At 39.9% G+C, this 23,052-nt stretch overlaps 1 long non-coding RNA gene across 2 annotated transcripts; it reads left to right on the top strand.

Annotated features, from left to right (window-relative positions):
- Positions 1 to 3: 3 nt before the first annotated feature.
- Positions 4 to 21,235, top strand: LOC138748098 (uncharacterized). 2 transcript variants are annotated; one of them, XR_011347780.1, is made up of 10 exons: positions 4 to 840; positions 1,605 to 1,706; positions 2,610 to 2,734; positions 4,641 to 4,796; positions 6,621 to 6,730; positions 11,306 to 11,360; positions 17,711 to 17,827; positions 18,923 to 19,148; positions 19,862 to 20,077; positions 20,726 to 21,235. It is a non-coding gene; the product is annotated as an uncharacterized lncRNA (long non-coding RNA). The 2 variants fall into 2 exon arrangements; XR_011347779.1 differs by lacking the exon at positions 19,862 to 20,077.
- Positions 21,236 to 23,052: the final 1,817 nt, after the last annotated feature.

Genomic DNA, 23,052 nt, shown 5'->3' with positions numbered 1-23,052 from the left:
CCATCGGGCACACAAAACTCAAAACGGTCAACCAGTTTACCTATCTCGGCTGCACCATTTCATCAGATGCAAGGATCAACAATGAGATAGACAACAGACTCGCCAAGGCAAATAGCGCCTTTGGAAGACTACACAAAAGAGTCTGGAAAAACAACCAACTGAAAAACCTCACAAAGATAAGCGTATACAGAGCCGTTGTCATACCCACACTCCTGTTCGGCTCCGAATCATGGGTCCTCTACCGGCTCCTAGAACGCTTCCACCAGCGTTGTCTCCGCTCCATCCTCAACATCCATTGGAGCGCTTTCATCCCTAACGTCGAAGTACTCGAGATGGCAGAGGTCGACAGCATCGAGTCCACGCTGTTGAAGATCCAGCTGCGCTGGATGGGTCACGTCTCCAGAATGGAGGACCATCGCCTTCCCAAGATCGTGTTATATGGCGAGCTCTCCACTGGCCACCGTGACAGAGGTGTACCAAAGAAAAGGTACAAGGACTGCCTAAAGAAATCTCTTGGTGCCTGCCACACTGACCACCGCCAGTGGGCTGATAATGCCTCAAACCGTGCATCTTGGCGCCTCACAGTTTGGCGGGCAGCAACCTCCTTTGAAGAAGACCGCAGAGCCCACCTCACTGACAAAAGGCAAAGGAGGAAAAACCCAACACCCAACCCCAACCAACCAATTTTCCCCTGCAACCGCTGCAACCGTGTCTGCCTGTCCCGCATTGGACTTGTCAGCCACAAACGAGCCTGCAGCTGACGTGGACTTTTTACCCCCTCCATAAATCTTCGTCCGCGAAGCCAAGCCAAAGAAAAAAATATATACAGAAGAGGATCAGGTAACATCTTTTGATTGTTGGACCAGGATTGTGGGACTTTATGGGCTGCTCACAGTCCTATGCCTTTGGTTCTTATGGCTTTTGTTGTTGAGGGGGGTGTCTTTTTTAGTTGAGCCATTTAAGGATGCAAAGGGTTAAATTAACTCAAATATATTAGTCATAATGAATCTTATAATTTTTCAAATCACATATTGGGGATATTTGCTGAAGATCTCTGACTGCCTGGTTGTAGTTATTCATTCTTTGACTTCATTTGTCCTTTTCCATCCTCTTGCTCTTATCAGTTGCCGTTATTTATAATTCATGATATAATTAGTATTGAAGATTGTGTTCCCCATTTGTGTCGGTGTGTGTATTTGTTTGTGCGCTGGCGCTTGCACCTATGTGGATGAAACAAATGGGGGGCTGGAAGCAAACAGGGAAGAAGCAAACAGGCAACTCCATTGCCTTTTCTTCTGTTTGTTTATTTCAACATAAATAACTTTAAATATATTCTTTTAAAGGATCTCTTAAAATATTGGCTGTTTTTCTTCATTTGTTCTTCTCTCCTGTGTTGTTTGGTTTGAATATGTTCTACATTTTGTTACAAGATGCTTTCATTGACAGGTGCAATTTGTTTGTTTGCAATTTCACAAAATGAGATGTATACATTGGCAAATATTTCTCTTTTATTGGAAAAGTACAGATGTACTTATTTTATATATATATATATATAATTTTGGATCATAATGATGATACATTCATTATTATTATCTGATTCACAGGGGATTGAAGTCTAAGCACTGCAGAAGGGGCAACAAATGTGTGGGAGACTTCGATCACCATTGCAAATGGCTGAACAATTGTGTTGGAGGGAAAAATTACCGGTGTGTCTGATTATTGCATGTTTGTATCAATAAAATCCAGGGAGCTAATTTCTATTCCATTTATCTAAATCAAGAGTTGAATTCAGCAGTGTTACAGCATTGTAACATCCTGATGTAAAAGCCATGGCCAAGTTGAGTTTTAATTTCATTCAAAGAAAACTCAACCTAACCAGAGCCAGTCCAAACCCAAGCCAAGCTGAACTATTTAATTATTTCTGTCTTCAACCTGAGCATCACTATAAATCCGCTTCATGGGTGGTAATGACATAATGGTTCTTGTGTATTAAGAGGATTAACTTGGTACCTCACTGTATATGGCATGAAATTAGTATATCTGTCAAGAAGTTCATTCCGGAAGGTACAGAGGTTTTAAACTTGTCTTATTTTGCTGCACTCCCTGACAACTGTTTCCCTTGCTCTTCAAAATATTAAGTGATTTCTCCTTTGATCTTCAGATCTGAGCTCCTGGATTGTGTTAGAGGAAGCTATTTTATTTCATCATATTCATGGTTGCCACCTTAGTTTTACTGATTAACATGTCTCCCTCCATTCAAGCTTTGCTCTGTTTTCTAGATCACTTCTTCATGACTATATCCCAAATTTCTAGACCTGTTACTTCATTTTGAAGAAGTCCCAAACTTTGTTGACCATATTACATGGACAGCTCCTCCTCAAGTTATGAATGATCTGACTTACGATGCCCAATTTTACACATATTCTCCCAAAAACTTAAGCATTTTCAAGATAGGTATAATGAATTTTGACAGATTGCAAGGAGATTCATCTGGCCTTACAGGAAATATATTTTCAGGTTTCAGAACACTGAAGTCTTTTGCAATGTACATTTTTTAATACTCATCTATATAATATGCAATTTTATTTTGAATTTGCTTTCTCGTGTAGGCATTTCCTGGGGGCTCTAATCACAGGCATCTTTCTCACTTTACTGGTTGCTGGCATTTCATTGACTGTCTTCATTCTATACTTTATGGATAGAAAGATGCTTCGGACAAATGCCAAGTTTGCAAGTAAGTTTACCTTGCTGAACTTCATTTTCAAAAATGTGATTTCTCTGTTGCTCTCCATGTCATTTTGCTACTGGATTGAATTAACTGTGTCTGAAGGAGTTAATTTTTTAATGAGTCACTTCTCTTTGGATTTTTTTTCTTCCATATTCTATATTTAGCTCATACCCCTACCTATCACTCAATTATGATAAGAAATGAACTTGAATGAATTCTTCTTCCATTGCTTGATCTCCAAGAACACTGCATTTCCATTGGATGATATTTGCTAAATTGCCAGACATGATTTACATTTCTCTATTTGGAATTTCCTTTCAAAATTTTGTAATACACAGGATGCTGCAAAACATAATTTTAAAAAAAATACTACGTATAATATGGGAATTTAGTCTTAAGGCATTGCACCCAAGGGTACGATTTAATATACATTGTATAACTGACATTTGAAACATTTTTTGACTTCCGAAAATACAGTGTGTGTGGGTAAGGGTCAGGGTCAGGGTGAAGATTTCCTTTGAGAGCCTGTATTTGCGTATTTTTTTTCTGCGAACTATGGTGTCCTCCCACCCTTCAAACTATACTGGGGGGTGTAGGCTCTTAGAATGACTTTAAGACTAGAAAGTTAATAAAAACATCAGGAAGATCTTAGAAGTGTTGTAATGTAGGATTTTTTCTTTATTTATCCATGTACTGGATTGGATGTCTTCAACACAATTGCCATGTACTTTCCATCCCCAGTTGCTTTTACTTTGAAGTAATTTAATTTTAATTATTTTAAAAGTAATAATAATTAAAAGTAATAATTTCGACATATGGCAAAGTAACGGGCATTCTCGGCCCACGATCCCATGCTGCCCAATTACTCCTAATTGAGCCACAAACACCAATATTTTTGGAACCATGCTATCCTTAGCAGTAGTTAGGAGTTGGTCATATGAGGCACATACAGGCCAGAATGGATGGGTTGATAATTTCCTTTCCTAAAAGGCTTTTGTGAACCAGATTTAACGTATTCTGATTATTTCTGATTAAATAAATAAATATCTTCAAGGTTTTTACTCTTCAATGACAGACTCTAATAATATCCTAAAATGAGATATTGGACAAATTGGTTTCTTAGTCTTAGACTTCTTAGACTTCTCTTTTCCTGAAATAGTGGACTAGTATCCAGATATTGTCCAACCTTTAAGAATGGTCTCTAAATCAAGAGATCTTTGAAAGATTATGATTGGTGCTTCTATAGAACGCTCACCTATTCCATTATAATCATAGAAACATAAAAAATAGATGTAGGAGTGGGCCATTTGGCCCTTCAAACATACATCGCCTTTATTTTGATCATGGCTGAGTGTTTACTCAGTACCCAGTGCATGCCTTCTCCCACCCCACCCCCCCCACCCCTTGGCAAAGAATTCCACAGATTCAGCACTCGCTGAGAGAATTTTTTTTCTCCTCTCAGTACAAAAAGACTCTTCCCAACTCCCCATCTCCACCCTTATCCTTAAAATGTGGCACCTGGTTCTGGTCTTCCCCAACATCGGAAACAACCTTCCTACATGCAGCCTGTCCAATCCCTTAAGAATTTTATATATTTCTATAAGATCTCTCCTCAAACGTCTAAATTCCAGTGAGTATAAGCCGAATCAATGCAATCTTTTTTCATGTGTAATTCATGCCATCCCTGGTATCAATCAAGTGAACCTTCTTTGCACTCCCTCCATGGCAAGGATGTCTTTCCTTAGATAAGGAGATCAAAACATGAGGATTTTTCACTTTACTTTTTGCTTTCAAGTTAAGACTGTGACCCAGATTTTCAAATGAAGGGGAAAAAATTGCTGTTTGCTAACATTAGCTCCTGATATTCTGCCGTTACTAAAAGAAATATGTTCTGTACTCTTACTTTCAATAGCCATCAGTGAGGGGCAGCGCTGGATTATATTTCTGCCAGCAGCTTCTATTTATATCAGCAATGCTGCCTTTCTTACCATCATTGTGATTGCCTTTGGAAAATCTGCGATGGCGCTTGTGCTTCTTATTCACCTTCTCTGCTTCCACATCTACCTCAGTAAGTAAGGTACAAAATGCTGCATTCTTTTTGTCAATAAGATCCACCACTTGTTCATGCATGGTTCACGAAATGATCATCTCTTAAACATTATGAATCAAAGATTTTGCTGCAATTAAATAATTATTGTTGAACTTGATCAAATATCTATGCTGAGAACTATTTAAGTCAACTTTGACAGGTCATAGAAAGCAAAACAAACTGTACAAAAGAGGTTTGGAGTCCAATTTTGAAATTAAGATTTTTAGCAGAGTGGAGAAGAAGCTCTTTAGCAGAAGAGCAATTAAAAGAGCAATTTTGTCCTGAGCTGCTCCTTTTTCTCATGTGAGGTACAATTGTCAGGTGCATTATGGTGGTAAACAATAATTTAATGTTTTACAATTTCTACTCCATTTCAAGGAAACTAGGAACCATTTGGCATGGTTGGTGTAATAGTTAGTACACCACCTTTTCAGCACCCATGATTAGGACTGGGGTTTCAATCCTGAGCTGTCTGTAAGGAGTTTGTACATTCTCCTCATGTCTGAGTGGGTTTTCACTGGGGGCTCCATTTTCCTCCCATCATTTGAAATGTACCGGGGGTGTAAGTTAATTGGGTGCAATTGGGCAACATGGCTTGTGGCTGAAATGGCCTGTTACTGTGCTGTATGTCTAAATTTCAAGACTTGCATCCATGTGGTGCTCATTGAAAAGATGAATGTGTTGGGAAACTTGCCAAGTTGCCAATAACAATTTATTTCTTGGGTTATTAATACAGATGACTAGACTCATACAGCTTCTGATTCAGTCAAAGCAGTTTCAGGAGAAAAAATGATTCAAAGAATGAAAATAAGTAGCTTGGCCTTTGCTTGTTTTGTACACTGAATTGGTTGGCAGATCCCTTTTAGGAATGGAAATTGCCATCCTTGCCCTTTATATGACTTCATTCTCACACCTTTGCTGTTCTGAGTTATATTCAAATTTTAGGAGACAAAACAATGCCATTCTTATTGGCAATCTACACATGATGTGTGACTTTTTAAAATGGAATATTTAATGTATAAATAATATATATTTATATCAATAAACACTCTAAATATCAAGGTATAAAATGATGCAGAGAAAAATATGTTCTGAACTGAGGACTTTTACAACTAACCAAAGGGGAATAATACCTTTCAGAGATGTCTAAAGATAAGCTATCCTGAAGAATGGTTCAATGATGTCAATTACCCTTTACAGGCTGTGACCCAATTGATAAATGTTCGCAGGAAGTGACCTCTGCACGGCTTATCAGAGACAGGGTTTATCTGAGTTTAATCTTATTGTAGGTCCTCAATTCATTTTCCAGTGCGGATCACAGGAATCCCAAATTATCATTTTGATAAGTTCCATAGGATCTTTCATGATCTGCACTGATTTAATAGATCATGCAAAGGAATTGCACAGCAGATTAAGTATTTAATTCTCGTAACATGATATGTTAAATCAGGGTCAGCTCTGCCTTCTGAACACCCAAACCCACTGATGTATGACAGAAAAGTAAAATAATTCTTCATTGATTTACCAGAAGAACTTCACAAACTTTCTTTAATAAAAGTAATGTCTGATGTTGTGATTTTACAAAGAATAAATTTTGATTTTCTTTCTAACGTATTATGTGCTTGAAGGCATCTTTTTCGGTTTCCTTGTCAGATTTCATAAATTTGAATTTTATTGCAGTCCAAGACCATCTCAATCATCAGAAATCAGCTTTAGTAATATTACACATTTTTCATGATGTTATTTGAGATTGTGCAGAAACTGGAGGTGGCACCTTACTTGGATATATTCTATCCCTGATAGTGTGGAAGCGAGTAAGCACCTTTGAATACATCATGCGCCATTGTCAACAAAGGCAATGAAAAATGACCCCTCTGGAAATGGAGGAAGGCAATAAATTTCCCTCGATGCAGGTAAGGAGGTGTGAATTTTCTATAAATAATTCATGCATTTTGTAATGTTGTATACTGTCATGAACTGTTATGCAGGAGGTTCATGCTGACCGGGCATATTTATGTTCACTGCTTGTTCTTTAAAGTCTGGCATTTGTAGCACTGTTGTTCATTTGAAATTGGAAAATTGTTCATTGCTGTGATCAGGAGGAATAGGTTAGGATTGAAATAATTAAGGTTCTAAGTTGGATAGTCCATGTAATAGGATGGCCACGTATTATGGCTGCCTGTCATCGTGCTTTGGATCAATGTGCATTGTGTCAAATGTGCTATATAAATAAACTACCACTACTTAAAGCAAAAAAGGGTGGATAAGTTCCCAGGACTTGACAAGATATTTCCTTCAGATATTCCTGCAGGGGTTATGGCAGAAATATTTAAAATATCCTTAGCCGGAGGAGTAGCTCACGTTGTTCCATTGTTTAAAAAAGGCTCCAAAAGTAACCCATGAAATTATAGGCAGGTGAATCTCATGTCACTTCAGTAATAGATAAATTATGGGAAAGTGTTTGAAGAGATCAGATATACAATTATTTGAATAGCTAGAAAATGATTAGGGATAGTCAATATGGCTTTGTGCATGGAAGGTCATGTTTAACCAATGTATAAGAGTTTTTTCAGAAGATTACTGGGAATGTTGACAAAGGAAAGGCTATGGATGCTGTACATATGGACTTCAGTAAGGCCTTTGACAAGGTCCCACATAGGAGGTTAAAGTCAGGAAGGTTCAAATGCTTGGTATTCATGGTGAAGTAGTGAACTGGGTGGACGGGAGAAACTGGAGAGTAGTAGTGGATGATTACTTCTCAGAGTGGAGACCTGTAACTAATAGTGTGCCTAAGGGATTGATCCTGGGACCACTGTTGTTACTTTTATCAATGATCTGGATGATAATGTGGTAAACTGGATGAGCAAGTTTGCAGATGACACTAAGAATGGAGGCTTTGTGGGCTGCACAGAGGTTTTCAGACTTTGCAGAGGGATCTGGACCAGCTGGAAAAATGGGCTGAAAAATGGCAGATGAAATGTAATGCAGACAAGTGTGAGGTGTTGCATCTTGGAAGGACCAACCAAGAAAGGATATACATGGTAAATGGAAGGGCACTAAGGAGTGTGGAGGAACAGGGGGAACCGAATATATATAATTCCCTGAAAGCATTGGAAAGAGAGCTTTTAGCATGTTGAGCTTCATAAATAAAAGTATTGAGTATAGGAATTGGGAAGTTTTGGTAAAGTTGGATAAGACATTGGTCAGGCCAAATTTGGAGCATGTGTGCAGTTTTGGTCACCTAAGTACAAGAATGATGTCAATAAGGTAGGAAGAGTGCAGAGAATAGTCAATAGGATATTCCCCGGATTTCAGGAACTGAGTTATCGGGAAAGGCTAAACAGGTTGGAATGAGGGGAAATTTGATGGTGGTATTTAATATTATGAGGGGGATAGACAGAGTAACTGTAGGTTGGCTTTTACAGCTGAGCGTAGGTGAGATACATGGGATAAGGGTGAAAGTGGAAAGGTTTAGGGGAATATGAGGGAGAGCTTCTTCACACAGAGAGTGATGGATGTGACTGCCAGCAGGCTCAAACGTAACATTTAAGATGAATTTGGAAGGTACATGGTTGGGAGTGTTATGGAGGGCTAGGGACAGGATGCAGAAAAGGGGTTCATTACAGACTTGAAGGCCAAAGGGACCTGTTTCTGTGCTATAAAATTTTATGGTTCTTGGATCTGGGCCGCAAAAGAATGAGGGGAGAGTATGCACAATTATGAGGGATGGTGACAGAGTAAAGCTAAGCAGGCTTTTTCCACTGAGGTTAGGTGAGACAAAAACTGGGGGACATGACTTCAGGGTGAAGGTGAAATGGTTGAAGGGAATATTAGGGCGGACCTCATGGTGGAGAGAGTGGTGAGAGTGTGGAATGAGCTGCCAGCTAAAGTTGTAAATGTAGGCTTGATTTCAATATTTAAAAGAAATTGGGATAGGTATATGGATGGGAAGGGTGTGGAGACGATGGTCCAGGTGCATTTCAATGATACTTGGCAGAATAATAGTTTGTCACAGACTAGATTGTCGAAGGGCCTGTTTCTGAGCTGTTCTGTAGTGTTGTATGCATCTGTTCAAAAGATATTGATTCTGCTCTTGGGTTCAGCAGATTAAAATATTGATAGTGGGAGAATGAATGACTCATACGTAGCCCAATTTCAAAATGCAATAGGAAGCCCACTGGTTGATCTGGTAAAATTGTAAATCATTAAGGTGTGGCAATAATGGGAAGATACTGAAATGAATAGAAGTTAACAGATTCTAGCTAATAAAATTATAATGGCATGAACAGGAAATAAATAGATAAAATGCCTGAGCAAAGTCTGTGTGAAAGTAAAAAATTATAAAGTATGGAAGGAGGGTGAATATAAAAGTAAATTGAAAAGAAAGATAGAAAATGATGGGTGAGTAACATAAAAACAAGCAGAAGATGGCTTTTTTGGTATGTCTTTTTTTTGTGGATATCAGTTTCCATGACAAGGACTGAAATTGTTTCCTGTAATTAATAGACTATTCCTGGCAATAATCTTGGGGTGCTGTCATCCTTGTGGTGGTGTTCCCAGGTGACAGAAGCCCTTGTCCTTTAGCTGTGTGAGTCGCACAATCAGCCGATGCTATTAGTATATTTTTATTGACAATGAATCAAAATTAATTCTGAGGTGCATAGAAATATTTTATCTGTTGAAGTTCAAGCAAATGCCTCCAAACTCATTGGACGGTGTTTCATCCTTGAGAAAATACAATGATCCCAAATACACTGCTAAAGCAATAAGGAGTTTTTCAAAGTTAAAAACTGGAAAATTCTTGAATGGCCTAGTCAGTCACCCAATCTAAATCCAATTGAGCAAACCTTCCACATGCTGAAGAGAAATCGCAAGGTTCAAGCCCTCGAAACAAGCAGCAGCTGCAGATGGTTGCAGGAAAGAGGCCTGGCAGAGAATCACTCGAGAAGATTCTCAGCACCTGGTGGTGTCTGTGAATCACAGACTTCAAACAGCCATTGGATGCAAAGAATATGCCTCAAAGTTCAAAGCATGATTACTTTAAGATGTATACCATTGCTTTGTCCCTAATATTATGATGCCTGGTTATGAAGGGATGACACATAAAAAGTGCTGTAATTTCCACATGGTCAAATCAAAATGTTTACAAATAAAATTGAATAAAATCTGAAATGGGCACTTTATTCACTTGTGAATTGTTTAATTACAAATTTAAATCTGTGGAGCACAGGGGTAAATAAAGGAAAAATGTGTCTTTGTGCCAAGCATGATAGAGAGTATTGGATGTTAATGATATGGCCATTGGGTAAAGGAAAGATGGTAAACATTTGTTAATGACCACTGAAGGACTCTTTCAAAATGAGGAAGACTGTGACAGAATATGTTGTGTTTCATATCATATATAGATATGATTTTGGGAGATAAAGTGTTTTGAAGTTTTTTTTTAGTGTAGGTCACAGACAAACCTTTCAAAACAGATCTCATCTAAAACACTGGAGATCTGCTCATGCTTGACAGATTGGCTCCGAGAGCCTTTGCAAATTCTTTGAAGAGTGCCCAAGGGCCGCAGTCTATCTGAGTGGAGGTTGCTGTTCTAAGAGGGTCATGTGATAAGCAGAGAGAAAATAACAGGCTGTTTTTGCCTGTGATAGAGAGAGAGAGTTCAGTTCTGCAGTGCTACAGTGAGCAGCTGCAGTTTGAACTGCAAGCTGACAAGCTTGTGGAAAACCCCCATATTTTAAATCAGTTGTAGGTGCTCAGTTCAGCCTGGTTAAAGCCCTTGTGGTCCATCCAAGATGAGAGGTCTGGCTGCCTCATGTTTCACTCGAAATAAGTGAAACACAAAGGAACTTTGTGCTGACCTGAAAGAAAGAGGTTATCATCTGGAAAACACTGATGGGGCAGATTTCTTTGGCAAGACACTGATGTGGTTGATTAAAAGGTATCAGTTTGTGTCCAGGAGCAACAGATCTCTCTCTGAAAGCTGACAAGAACCTTACTGAGCAGTAACCATTTACTTTTTCAACACCAAAGCCTGGTGAAATTCATAAATGTTAAATTCTATGCACAGTAGAAGAATTGCCTTCAACCAGTGAACTTGGAGGAGTGAGAAATGAGATTGGACTGTGAATCAAAGAACTTTTCTAAACTGACTCACACATTACAAATACTTATGCTAAGAAGTAGATGGGGGTTAAGTAAGGTTAGTCTTGGTGAATATCTATTGCTGCTGGGATTTGGAGTCCTCTGGTCTCTTACCAAGATGCTCAAAGATTATAGTCAAATTGTAAAAATGGATTGGATATGTAATTCATTGCCATAAATTCAATGCAGTTTGAGGAAGAACAGGTTTGGAGAATATGAAATGATTAGAGTCTGGGTTGATTTTGCATGTGAGCAACTCTGTCAAGATCCAAACCAGGGCCTGACAGAGATTTACATTGGGTGACCGATCTGAGTTACTGATGTTAATCTTTTTGCACTTCCAGCCCACCAACATCTTTAGCATATGTTCTTTAGTCGGTGCCCCTCTGACAGAAACAGGTAAGGATTAAATAAAGGAAGCAATAAAACTTGAAAATAATATTTTGTGGATGTTTGCCAAATTTCAGGAACTGTGAACTATCACTCTCCTCTAATAATAGTATGATTTTCCAAGTATTCGTAATATGAAATTGGCTAATATTTGAGTTGCGGATGAGCTGTGGCAGGGTTGGAGTGGAGCGCAACAAAATAGAGGTCCATTATCAATGGCCAGTCTATTAATTTAGAGAACATCACAAGTCAAGAGAAGTGATTGTCAGGTAAAAGTGTATTTCATTTGTGCACTGCCATTTCAAATGCAGCTGAGGTTTCCAATGGGGCTTCCTGTATGACACTGGATCCTTCGAGCCACACAAGAGATAATGGAGCAAATGCTGAAAATGCTACACAAAAATCCATTGCAGATGACAGTCTGACGATGAATGGTTAGATCAGGGTTTAACATTGTAAGTGTGGTTCCTTGTATCCACAAAACAGTGAATAGGTGTTAGGGATAAGGAAAGTGAGATTTACGGTATTGAATTTGAGATAGAGGGAGAGATCCTTGTTACAATCAAATGTACTGACAATGGTGATTTGAGCTGGATCAATAGTGTAGCACCAATAAGAATCTGATGTAAGGGATCAGATGGAGAGTTGAATAAGATGGACACAGTTGTAGGAAGCTGTAGTTCCTTCAGGGGCATTGGAGAGGGAAGGGCAGTTAGAGATGATGTGGTCAGAAATGAAACAGAACATTTTGGAAGAGGTGTGAAAATAGAACATTTCAATAAAAGGCAAAAGAGCCTGAAGAGAGAATCATTAACAGTCATTCAATGTGAGAGCAGGAAAGACCACAAGACATGAGTGAAATTGGGACATTCAGCCCATCAAGTCTCCCCCCCCCCCCGTTCATCCTGCTGATTTACTATTCTTTTCACCCCCATTTAAAGGGGATTTCAAGCTCAGTGACAATCGGTGTGTCATGAATTTCTCCACAATCTCCATTAGCACCACAGGGCTCGGTACCTAAGCCCCACTCTCCTCGCTTTACCCTCATGGCTGCATAGCTCCGTACAACAATAACACAATCTACAAATTTTCTGATAATACCGTGGTAGAGGGCTTAAAAGAGTAATGGGATGGGTCAGCATACAGGATGGAGATTGAAAACTTGGCTGAATGATGAAACAATAACCTTGTACTCATGGCACCAAACCTAAGGAGCAGATTGTTGACTTCAAGAAAGGAATGCCAGAGGTTTACAATCCAGTGGTTAGGGAGGGCTCAGAGGTGTAGAGGGTGAGCACATTTAAGTTCTTAGCTGTTACTATCTCGGAGGATCTTTCCTGCACCCAACACACCCATGATATCATGAAGAAAGAATGTCAGTGCCTCTGGTTCCTCAGGAGTTGAGGTTTGATAAGATATCAGAAACCCTGGTATTTTTTTACAGAGGTGGATAGTGTGCTGACTGGCGACATCACAATCTGGTAAGGAAACAACAATACCCCTGAGCATAAAGCCCTCCCAAAGGTAGTGGGCACAGCCTAAGCCATCCAAGGCAAAAGCCTCCCTACTATTGAGCACATCTACAGTGAGTGCTGCCATTTGAGTGCAGCAGCAGTTATCAAAAGCCCTCACCATCCACCACATTCTGTGTTCTCATTAATGTCATCGGGGAAGACATACAGGTGCTACAATACTCGCACCAGCAGGGTCAGGAACAGTTGCTATCCCTCCACCACCAGATTCCCCAACGACAAACTCAATCAAAAACTCTTACCTATGCACTTTGATTTTCCATATGTTCTCTCTTTATTGCACTGTCAGTTTGTTTAGTTCTTTCTTTGTTTCCATGTTTTATATTCTGTACCGTTTATTTTTTTGCACCGGCAATTAGTGGTAATTTGAAACGCCGGCAGGAGAGAGAAATGTCAGAGTTGTAGGTGATGTCATGTATGTACACTGACAATAAATCTGAATCTGCATAAAATTTATTGGCAGAGAGAATGAAAAGAGAAAGGAGGAACTGGAGAAATGGCTGGGCATGAGTATTTTAAACTGACGTGGTAAAGGAAGGGAAGCAGCAGAGACAGGAGGCGAGATGATCTTGATCTTCGTGACAAAGAAGTCCATGAAATGTTTTGATAGGTGAGAGTGAATGAGATCATTTAGAGGGATTTGGAAACAATTTACTTGGATAAAAGTGGAAGAGGTTATCTTTATACTCTTGTTTGAAACTGGAGCGGTGTCCACTTTTAGTATCTGGGAGCAGAGTCGAATAATTCTCAATCCAATTTAACCTGATCAGATGGTAAATGACAAATTGTGTTCAACGCATCCATTCAGGATCCTTGTCATGTCGGGAGTGCTGTGCCAGGCCAGGGTGAGAAAAGTGATTGTAATAGGAATGAGAGGAAAAGGCAGCTATTGGGTTGTGCAGGTTAGAAGTTGCACAATGCGATTGGGACTGGAGGGTTCTCTGTCAGACAGGTGAAACTTGGAAAATACTGCTCTCAGAAATCAGTATCATTGTCTTCTTTCTGAGCAGTCTGACAGAAATGAGGAAAACTTCATTCTGCTCTGTTTCTGTGGGTTTTGAGGGAGCTGATAAATTCTTCTGGCAATGAGACAGGTGGGTGGGGAGTATGTGAGGTTTGCACCTTCTGCTTTGGTGTGCACCTTTGGTGCTTTGTACAATTGCCAAAACATCATCTCCATGTTTTGAACATGGGTTGAAGAAGGAATAAAAAAAAGGCCACAGGAAAAGGCAGGATCAAGGCACTTTGGTGAATTAACATGGAGGGACAGGGGTCTACAAACCAGAGAGCTCGTGCAAGTAAGTTGAATCATCTCACTTTTAGAGGCTGCATTCGTTAGATCTCTGCAGCAGGTTGATGAGTGAAGAACCTATTTTGTGTGGTGGGATTAAGATGCAACTGGAAATGGAACTGATAAATCAGTATCATTTTGCAAGGTGTTCTTCAGAGAATCAGAATTCATGCAACATAACAGCAAACAACAGTTCAATCCATGAATATCAGGGGGATTAATTTGGTCTTCAATAATGGCTCTCTGTGATGGCAGTAAATCAGCCACTTATTGAAGCCACTTGCTGCTACCTTCCCGAGTCCAGTGAACATTATTCCAACCAACTAGACTGCACTGACGTGGGAAGGATTTTAATGGAAGGATCATTTGATTGTTTTTATTTATATTACTTTAAATCATTCATTTTTTATGTATATATATATATATTTAACAAATTAAAACATCCTTTAAAAAAGGAAAGAAAACTTGACTATTTTGAATATTGCAGAGTAGATAAACCAGTGGTTAAATCATTGAACATTAAGAACCACAGTGCAGTACAGACCCTTCAGTCCTCAATGTTATGCCAAACCATATCTTCTTTCTTTCTTCTTTGGCTTGGCTTTGCTGACGAAGATTTATGGAGGGGTATGTCCACGTCTGCTGCAGGCTCGTTGGTGACTGACAAGTCCGATGTGGGACAGGCAGGCACGGTTGCAGAGGTTGCAAGGGAAAATTGATTGGCTGGGGTTGGGTGTTGGGTTTTTACTCCTTTGTCTTTTGTCAGTGAGGTGGACTCTGCAGTCTTCTTTAAAGGAGGTTGCAGCCCGCCGAACTGTGAGGCGCCAAGATGCACGGTTGGAGGTGATATCAGCCCACTGGCAATGGTCAATGTGGCAGGCACCAAGAGATTTCTTTAAGCAGTCCTTGTACCTCTTCTTTGGTGGCCCAAGCATATATTCCTTTAAAAAAAGCATTAAACCCTCCCTACTCCATAACCCTCGATTTTCCTTCTATCCATGTGCCTGTTTAAGGGTCTCTTTAATGCCCCTAATGTTTCAGCTTCCACTCCTGTAAATGAATTTCAGGGACCCACAACTCTCTGTGTAAAGAAAAACTTTCCCTGATGTCACCCTTAAAATTTCTCTCCCTTCATTTTGTACACATGTCCTCTGGTGTTTGATATTCTTGCCTGGGAAAAAGCTGCTGGCTGTCCACTCCATCATTGCTTCATGTAATCTTGCCAGTCTCTCTTGGGTTTCCTCTCATTCTTCTTTGCTCCGAAGAGAAAAGTCCCAGCTCTGCTAACCTTGCTTCAGAAGACTTATTCTCCAATCCTGGAAAGATCCTGGTAAATCTCCTCTGAATCCTTTCCATAGGTTCCTCATCCTAAATGCCAAGGCCTTCTCATGCCCCCTTCCAGTTCTACTAAGTCCTTTCTTAGGCTCCCTCCTGACTACCATATATTTCATATGAGTGCTTCCTGTTGCCTGCTTCCCATATATAATGTAGCTTTCTTCTTCCTCTTGACCAGCTGCATCACCTGTTTCATCAACCACAGTTCCCTTTTCCTACCATCTTTTCCCTGTCCCAGTGGACCCAGTACAAGTTGTCCCAAAACTTTCTCCACATTAGTTCTGACCTATCACCCGTGAAACTCGGTTTCCATTTTACACTTGCTCCTTCCTGCCTCATCCCATCATAATTAGCCCTTCCCCAATTGTTCTCATTCCCATTTTGTCTGCTTTTATCCTGATCAGGTCAGGGAGTTGTCTCACTCTCACCAAGATGCCCTCCCACTGAGAGGTCTGCCACCTGACAAGGTTTACAAGAAGATTTACAAAAATATTGCCAGGGTTTCAGGGTTTGAGTTACAGGGAAAGGTTGAACAGGCTAGGACTTTATTCCCTGGAATGGAGAAGAATGAGGGGTGATATGATAGAGGTATTTAAACTTATGAGAGTGACAGAAAGAGTACATGTGGATAGGCTTTTCCCATTGAACTTTGGGCAGATTCAAACAAGAGGACAGGGATTGAGATTGAAGGGGGGAAAAGTATAGGGGAAGCATGAGAGGACATTTCTTTGCTCAGCGGGTGGTGGGAGTTTGGAATGGGCTTCCAGTCAAAGTGGTAGATGCAGGCTGGATTTTAATATTTAAGATAAAGTTGAATAGGTACATAGATGAGAGATGGATATAGGTATATGGATGGAAGGTCATGTGCTGGGTACGGGTCAATTGGACTAGGTGGGAGGTGTTCAGCATGGACTAGAAGGGCTGATCTGGCCTGTTTCTGTGCTGTAATTGTTGTATGGTGATATGGTTATGGTTCATTACCCAGTGTTAGTTTCAGTTTGGCCTCTCCTCTTGTCAGCTGCTAAACATACTGTGTCCAGAATTCTTCTTGAAAACAACTAATAAATTCAGCCACATGTATCCCTCTTGCAGTCAGGGAGAGCCAGTCAAAGTGAGGGAAGTTGAATTCTCCCATAACACCATCCCTGTATTTCCTGCACCATTCCAAAATTTGCCTGCTTATTTGCTCCTTGGTGTCCAGAGGGTTATTTGGCGGCATACAGACTACTCCAAATACATCTCCAAATACATTGGTTGCTCCCTTCCTATTTCTGACTTCCAGCCACACCAACTCAGTTGACACTCTCTTTCAGCGCCTCCCGTTCTATAGATGTGATACTATCCCTGACCAGTAATGCTACTCCACTACCCCTCTTCTTATCTCCCATCTTATTCTTTTTTAAATACCTAAACCCCAGTTGCTGCATCAACCAATCCTGCACTTCCTCAAGCCGTCTCTGTCATGGCCACATCATAATTCCACGAACAGATCCATACTCTTAAGTTCATCTCCTTTATTCCTAATAGACATGTTTCAAAACCTCTCACTGATTCCATTTATGTTTCATCCCCTGTGTGTCCTCCCTCACAAACTCAGAACTCATAGCATCATGCTTTTGACCTTCTGTTCTCTTCTCTACACTCACATCCTGGTTCACATCTCCAGCCCAAACTAGTTTAAACCCACCCGAACAGCTCCAGCAAACCTTCCTGCCAGGATATTGACCCCAAGGCAGCCTGTCCTTTTTTTTACAGGCCAGACGTTCCCCAGTAGAGATGCCAACAATCCACAAACCTGGCCCATGCAGCAACTCATCAGCCACTCGTTTATTGGCACATTCCAACCTTTTCTGGTGTGTGACACAGACATCAATCCTGAGATGACCAATGAGGTCCTGCTTTTCAACTTCTCACCATACTCCTTTTCCTCCCTCTCCAGGACTCCTATCTCTGTCATTGGTCCCAACATTGACCATGACATCTTGCTCCTCACCTTCTCCCACTCAGAATGCTGTAAACTGGATCAGAGAAGTCCCTGGCCCCTGGCACCTGGGAGGCAAGATAGTATCCAGGAGGCTTGATGTTCACAGAACCTCACCTGACAAAAGGATCCCCAACCACATAAGAATCCCCATCAAGGATGTGGACAGCAGCTTTTTCCTTTTTATCGATGCCACCTGATGCTCTCTGTTTCTTTGCAGTACATCACAACAGTTACAAAATGGTGTTGTGAAGCCATCCGTTAGCAATCAGACGAATATTCCTGTTTCGACAATTTCTGGTGTGGTTCAGCGAACTAGTGGAAAACGTCTTCCAAGGTAAAGGAGGCTGGGCACAGAGAATTTAAAAATATATAAAAGAATTCAAAGTGTCATCACAAAATGTTGCTGAAAGTCACTGGCAGATTCTTGTTTCTTTCAACAACATTTAAATTAATTTGGAGAAAGGAGAAACATGAGTAATTGATAGGAGTTGGAATTTCAATCAATTATGAGTTTAAGGATGACAAAATATTTGTTCACTAAGCATCCATGATCTTGACACTTTCTATGATGGTAGGCCTCGTGCTGCTGGAAGGACAAAGAGGCCACACATTGAGATCTTTTTTTAACTCCAAACCATTTCAATGATTTGAAGGAGATTTAAATGAGGTTCGGAGAATATGAAATTAGAGTGAAGTGTTGCTTTTGCATGTGAGCAACTCTGTTAAGTTTCTAACCAGGGACTGGCAGATATTTACATTAGGTGACCAATCTGAGTCATTGATATTAAACGTTTTGTAGAAGTAGAAGAAAAGAGGAAACACCTCCAGCCCACCAACATCGTTAGTATCAGCGCTTTAGTCAGTGCCCATCAGTCATTATCTGTTGCCCCTCTCTCAGAAACAGGTAAGGATTAATTAAAGGAAGGAATAAAGCTTAAATTTTTTTATATTTGTCAAATTTCAGAAATTCTAAACATACTTTCCTCATAATAGCACAATTTACTGTGTTTTAAAATTTGAAATTGGCTAATACTGTATGTATACATGGTAACCTATGACAATAACCTCTTTTTGGATGGTCACCTGAGTTGGAGACTAGTCTGGGGATGAAAATGTGTAGCTGGTGTGGTAAATGAAGTGAAGCAGTAGAGACAGGAGACTAGATGGTCCTGATCTTTGTGACAAAGACGTGCATAAAGAGTTTTTATAGTTGAGAGTGAATGAGATCATTGAGAGGTTTGGAAACAATTTTCATGGATAAAAGAGGATGCAGTTATCTTTATACTCCAGTATGAAACTGAAGTGGTGTCCACTTTTAGTATCTGGGAGGAGAGTCAAATAATTCTCAGTCCAACTTATTCTGATCAGATGCTAAATGATAAAACGTTTTCAACACATTCATTCAGGATCCTTGTTTATGTCCCAGCAGAGGGCGGTGGAATGTTGTTAATAAGAACGAAAGGAAAAGGCAACAATTGAAGTTGTAAATTACTATCGGAGTGGAGGGGGAAAAGTCAGACCGGTGAAACTTTGAAAATACTGCTCTCAGAAGATATTAGCGTCATTGTCTTCTTCCTGTTTTGAAGACAACTTCATTCTGCTGTGCTTATGTGGGCTTTGAGGAAGCTGAAAAATCTCTTCTGGCCATGAGACAGGTAGGTGGGGAGTATGTGAGGTTTGCCCCTTCTACTGCTTCTACGATGCTCCTTTGCGGCTTTGTTCAATTGGAAAAGCTCCATCTCCATGATTTGCGGTCAGTCCAAATAAGGAATAAATAAAAGGCCACACAAAAAGGCAGGATCAAGGCAGTTTTGTGAATTTACATGGCGGGATAGGTCAAAAGAGGATGGGAATGCACCTGATGTTAACATAGTTAGCATTTTCATCATCTGAGGAAATTTCAAATTAATAAATTCTAAATGTTTATCGTTTGTATGTTAATGACGTCTGAATGAAAATTTAAATTTAGCACCCAGCACGGTTTCAGGCCATTTCAGTCCTCGAGCTGTGCTGCTCAATTACACCCAATTAAGCTACAACCCCGTATATTTTTGAAGGGTGAGATAAAACTGGAGCACTCAGAGGGGGCCCAGGAAAATGTGGGGAAAGCTCCTTACTGACAGCACCAGATTTGATCCAGGATCCCTGTCGATGTAACTGTGTTGATCCGCTAACAGTGCTGCCCACAGTAAACAGTAGCACTTTGTGCATTTAATTTCAATTTGCTCATTATACACTGGATTTTGGATAAACATCCACACTCCCATTGTGTGCCCTTTATTTATTATCCTGATTTTCAATGATCAGAACTCCCGAATATCTCCTCCAGTTATTGAAGGCATGTGCTATTTCATGATTATGCTATTAGGGTAAAGAAGAGACCTAAAAACAAACTGCTGGAGGAACTCAAACAGAATATGAGGACAAAGAAAGATGGTGGACATATTGGATTGAGACTCCGCATCGGGATCTGGCACGTCAACCATCCCTCTGCCTCCAGAGAAGCTGCCTGATTCAACAGTTCATCCAGGATTGTTCTTTGCAACATTTGCAGTCTCTTGTTTCTGCAAACAAGAGAACTCATGTAATTGAGTTCAATCAGCTCACTTTTCGTGGATGCATTCCATAGATCTCTGTTGCAGGTTGTGAGTGAAGGGCAGATTTTGTGTGTTGGGATTGAGATGCAACTGCATATTGAACTGAGAAATCAGAATCACATTGCAAACTACTTTTTACAGAATCTGAAAGTGAATAGTCTGGTTAAACCTTTTCATTCTGCATAATGAAAGGTTTAAAACCTAACCTGGCGAGTCATTATTTTCAATTGTAATTATTCTCACAAATTTAGATAGATCATTATATATTTCATATTTTGCAGAAAATGTGTGTTCTGTTTCACACCAGTGTTTCAAATTTATATTCCTATTTCATTTCCCTGATGTCTCGCCTCTCCCACGTCCTCTCTGCCTTCCGACACTTCTACCCTTTTCTGCATTCTTCATGAGCCACTGCATGAATGAGTGACAAGTGTATTCAATCCTGACCATTATTAGACCCATTAATCACTGTAATCATCCCAAATCCTGTAGATTAAAGGTTGCAGTTTAGATCTCCTTTAGTTTCTCTGCTCTCTCGTAGTTCGGTTGATCAGAGGATTCAAAATATCTGAAATTAATGGAGAATTTCTGTAATGCTTTAGTTGATGATTCCACTAATCTGCTCCATTCCACAGGTCTGTTGTTGCCTTGCAGATTCCAACCTTCCCATCAAGAGCTACTTTTCCTCCTTTGATCCTGAATAACGTTAACTACATGCAGGCAGCAAGACCTCCAGCCGAGTAACATTATGATTCTGCAGAGTCCTACTGGCAAACGAGACTTGGCAGTGCGGCAATAGTTGAACACACCAATACAACTCTTCACAGCACAAGGGACAACTCTCGAAATTCTCTTCACAGTCTTCTTCCCAAACAACAACATAATGACAAAGGACTGGTGCCATTTTCTGCCATCCAATCAAATCAAATAAACATCTTTAAACATCGTGCAGCCTTTGGACCAAAACAGAACAACCTCAATCTTCCACTTGTGATTACACCAGAGAACAATTTTTTTTCAATTGGTTGGCTTCCTGAAAAAACTGAGGGAAATATTTCAGTTACCCGGCAGAAGAATTTGTCATTCTCCTTAACAATCATAAGGTTTTCACTGAAAATAAATTTTTATTGCATTAACCATGATAATTCTGTTTTGACACAGAACATTTATGCTTATATTTTGTATCAAAAAAATGTCTTTTAAAAACCAATAGTTAATATTGATGTGAAAATTAAACAGGAAACTTTTGTTCACCAGCCACACAGAAATGAGCCAGAAGCTCCAAACTTACTAATTACACTGGATAACAATTTTTTTCAAACGTTTGCTTCGTGAAAATCAATTGGGGATTATGATGGACACCTTCAAGTTGAACACACAGATACCTTCAGATTGACTGTATCACATAGGAAGTTGGGGAAACATTACATTAACTTCAATTGAATTTACCATGATGATGCTGACACGTTGCACGTGTTTAACTGACCTACAAATGTTTAGCTGCTAATTTTCATTCGAATTCAGCACCTGATGCCAAATTTACAACTGAGGTGGAGCTCATATGTTTTCTTAATAAGTCCTGTCATTCTGTGTCTTTGAGCCTTTAGCAAATGCAAAAGAATGTATCGCTGTGGTTGCAACATTGATGAGATAATTGTGCTCCATTGAATCTTTCTGAAGAGAATAAATGCTAGTGTTAAGTACAGTCGCAATACTCTTGCCTGAAGAATTTGTGCATCGTCGTGCATTCAATCCATATCAATGTAATGCAGAGCATTTGTAGATGTGAGCTGCTTTTATTACCCATCTGCATCTATCCTTGCTAAACATGACTAAGCCTAAGACAACATGTGCCCAGCACTTCCATTGAGTGCATGCCCAGGTATGCTTGAACTGAGCTAAACAGCTTGCTTTGTGGGCAATATACTAGTAGACCTAAAATATGACAGGAAATAAAAAAAATAAAGGCTCTATTTAAAATAATGATATGTGATTAGAAAATATTCAGGTGACTTTTGTGCTCCATAATCCATAAAATACACCCAGAAATACTTCAGGAAGCAACATCGTAGTTTCCCAGTGTTATTAGTTATAAGAATGAAATTATTCTTTCTAGAAGTATTGAAAAGACCTAGATATGGATCTGAGAACTGGAAACTGTCCACTAAAAGCAAGTCAGCCCTCCCTATGTTCTTCCTCCATGCATGGGATAAGACCATAAGGTACAAGAGTGTATCGAGTCTATCCCACAATTTAATGATAAGCTGATCTATTTTTCTACTGAGTCCCATGGTCAAAACCTCACGCCATAACATTCAATGCCCAGGCTACTTAATGTCTGAAATGGAGACAAGAACGAACTGTGAAAAATCACAATTACAGGATATTTTAATTTTTTTAATAAATATTTTCCTTACTCTTTGTCAACATCCATGTAAATGTGTCGGAAATTGAAATATCTCAGTGTCAGGGCCAGTGCTATGTTTCAGAAGCGTATGTAGAGGTGCCGACCAGAGAAGGAGCAGTGTTAGATCTACTGTTGGCAAATGGGATGGGTCAAGTGACGGAGGTAAGTGTTGGCGAGCACTTCGGGTCCAGTGATCATAATGCCATCAGCTTCAATGTCATTATGGAAAGAGAGAAATCAGGGCCAAGGATTGAGGTTTTTGATTGGGGAAAAGCTAGATTTGAGGAGATGCGAAAGGACTTGCAGGGTGTGCATTGGGACAATTTGTTTTATGGGCAGGATGTAGTAGAGAGATGGAAGTCTTTTAAAGATCAGATTTTGAGAGTGCAAAAGCTTTATGTTCCTGTTAGGTTAAAAGGAGGGGCAAAAGGTTTGAGAGAGCCGTGGTTTTCAAAGAATATTGGAAACTTGGTTCGAAGAAAAAGGGAGGCGTACATTAGATATAAGAAGCATGGAGTTAAGGAGATGTTTGAAAGATACATTGAATGTAAGAGG

Source organism: Narcine bancroftii, chromosome 13 (assembly GCF_036971445.1).
Source record: "Narcine bancroftii isolate sNarBan1 chromosome 13, sNarBan1.hap1, whole genome shotgun sequence".
NCBI lineage: Eukaryota > Metazoa > Chordata > Chondrichthyes > Torpediniformes > Narcinidae > Narcine > Narcine bancroftii.
This window is presented reverse-complemented; position numbering and strand designations above follow the sequence as displayed.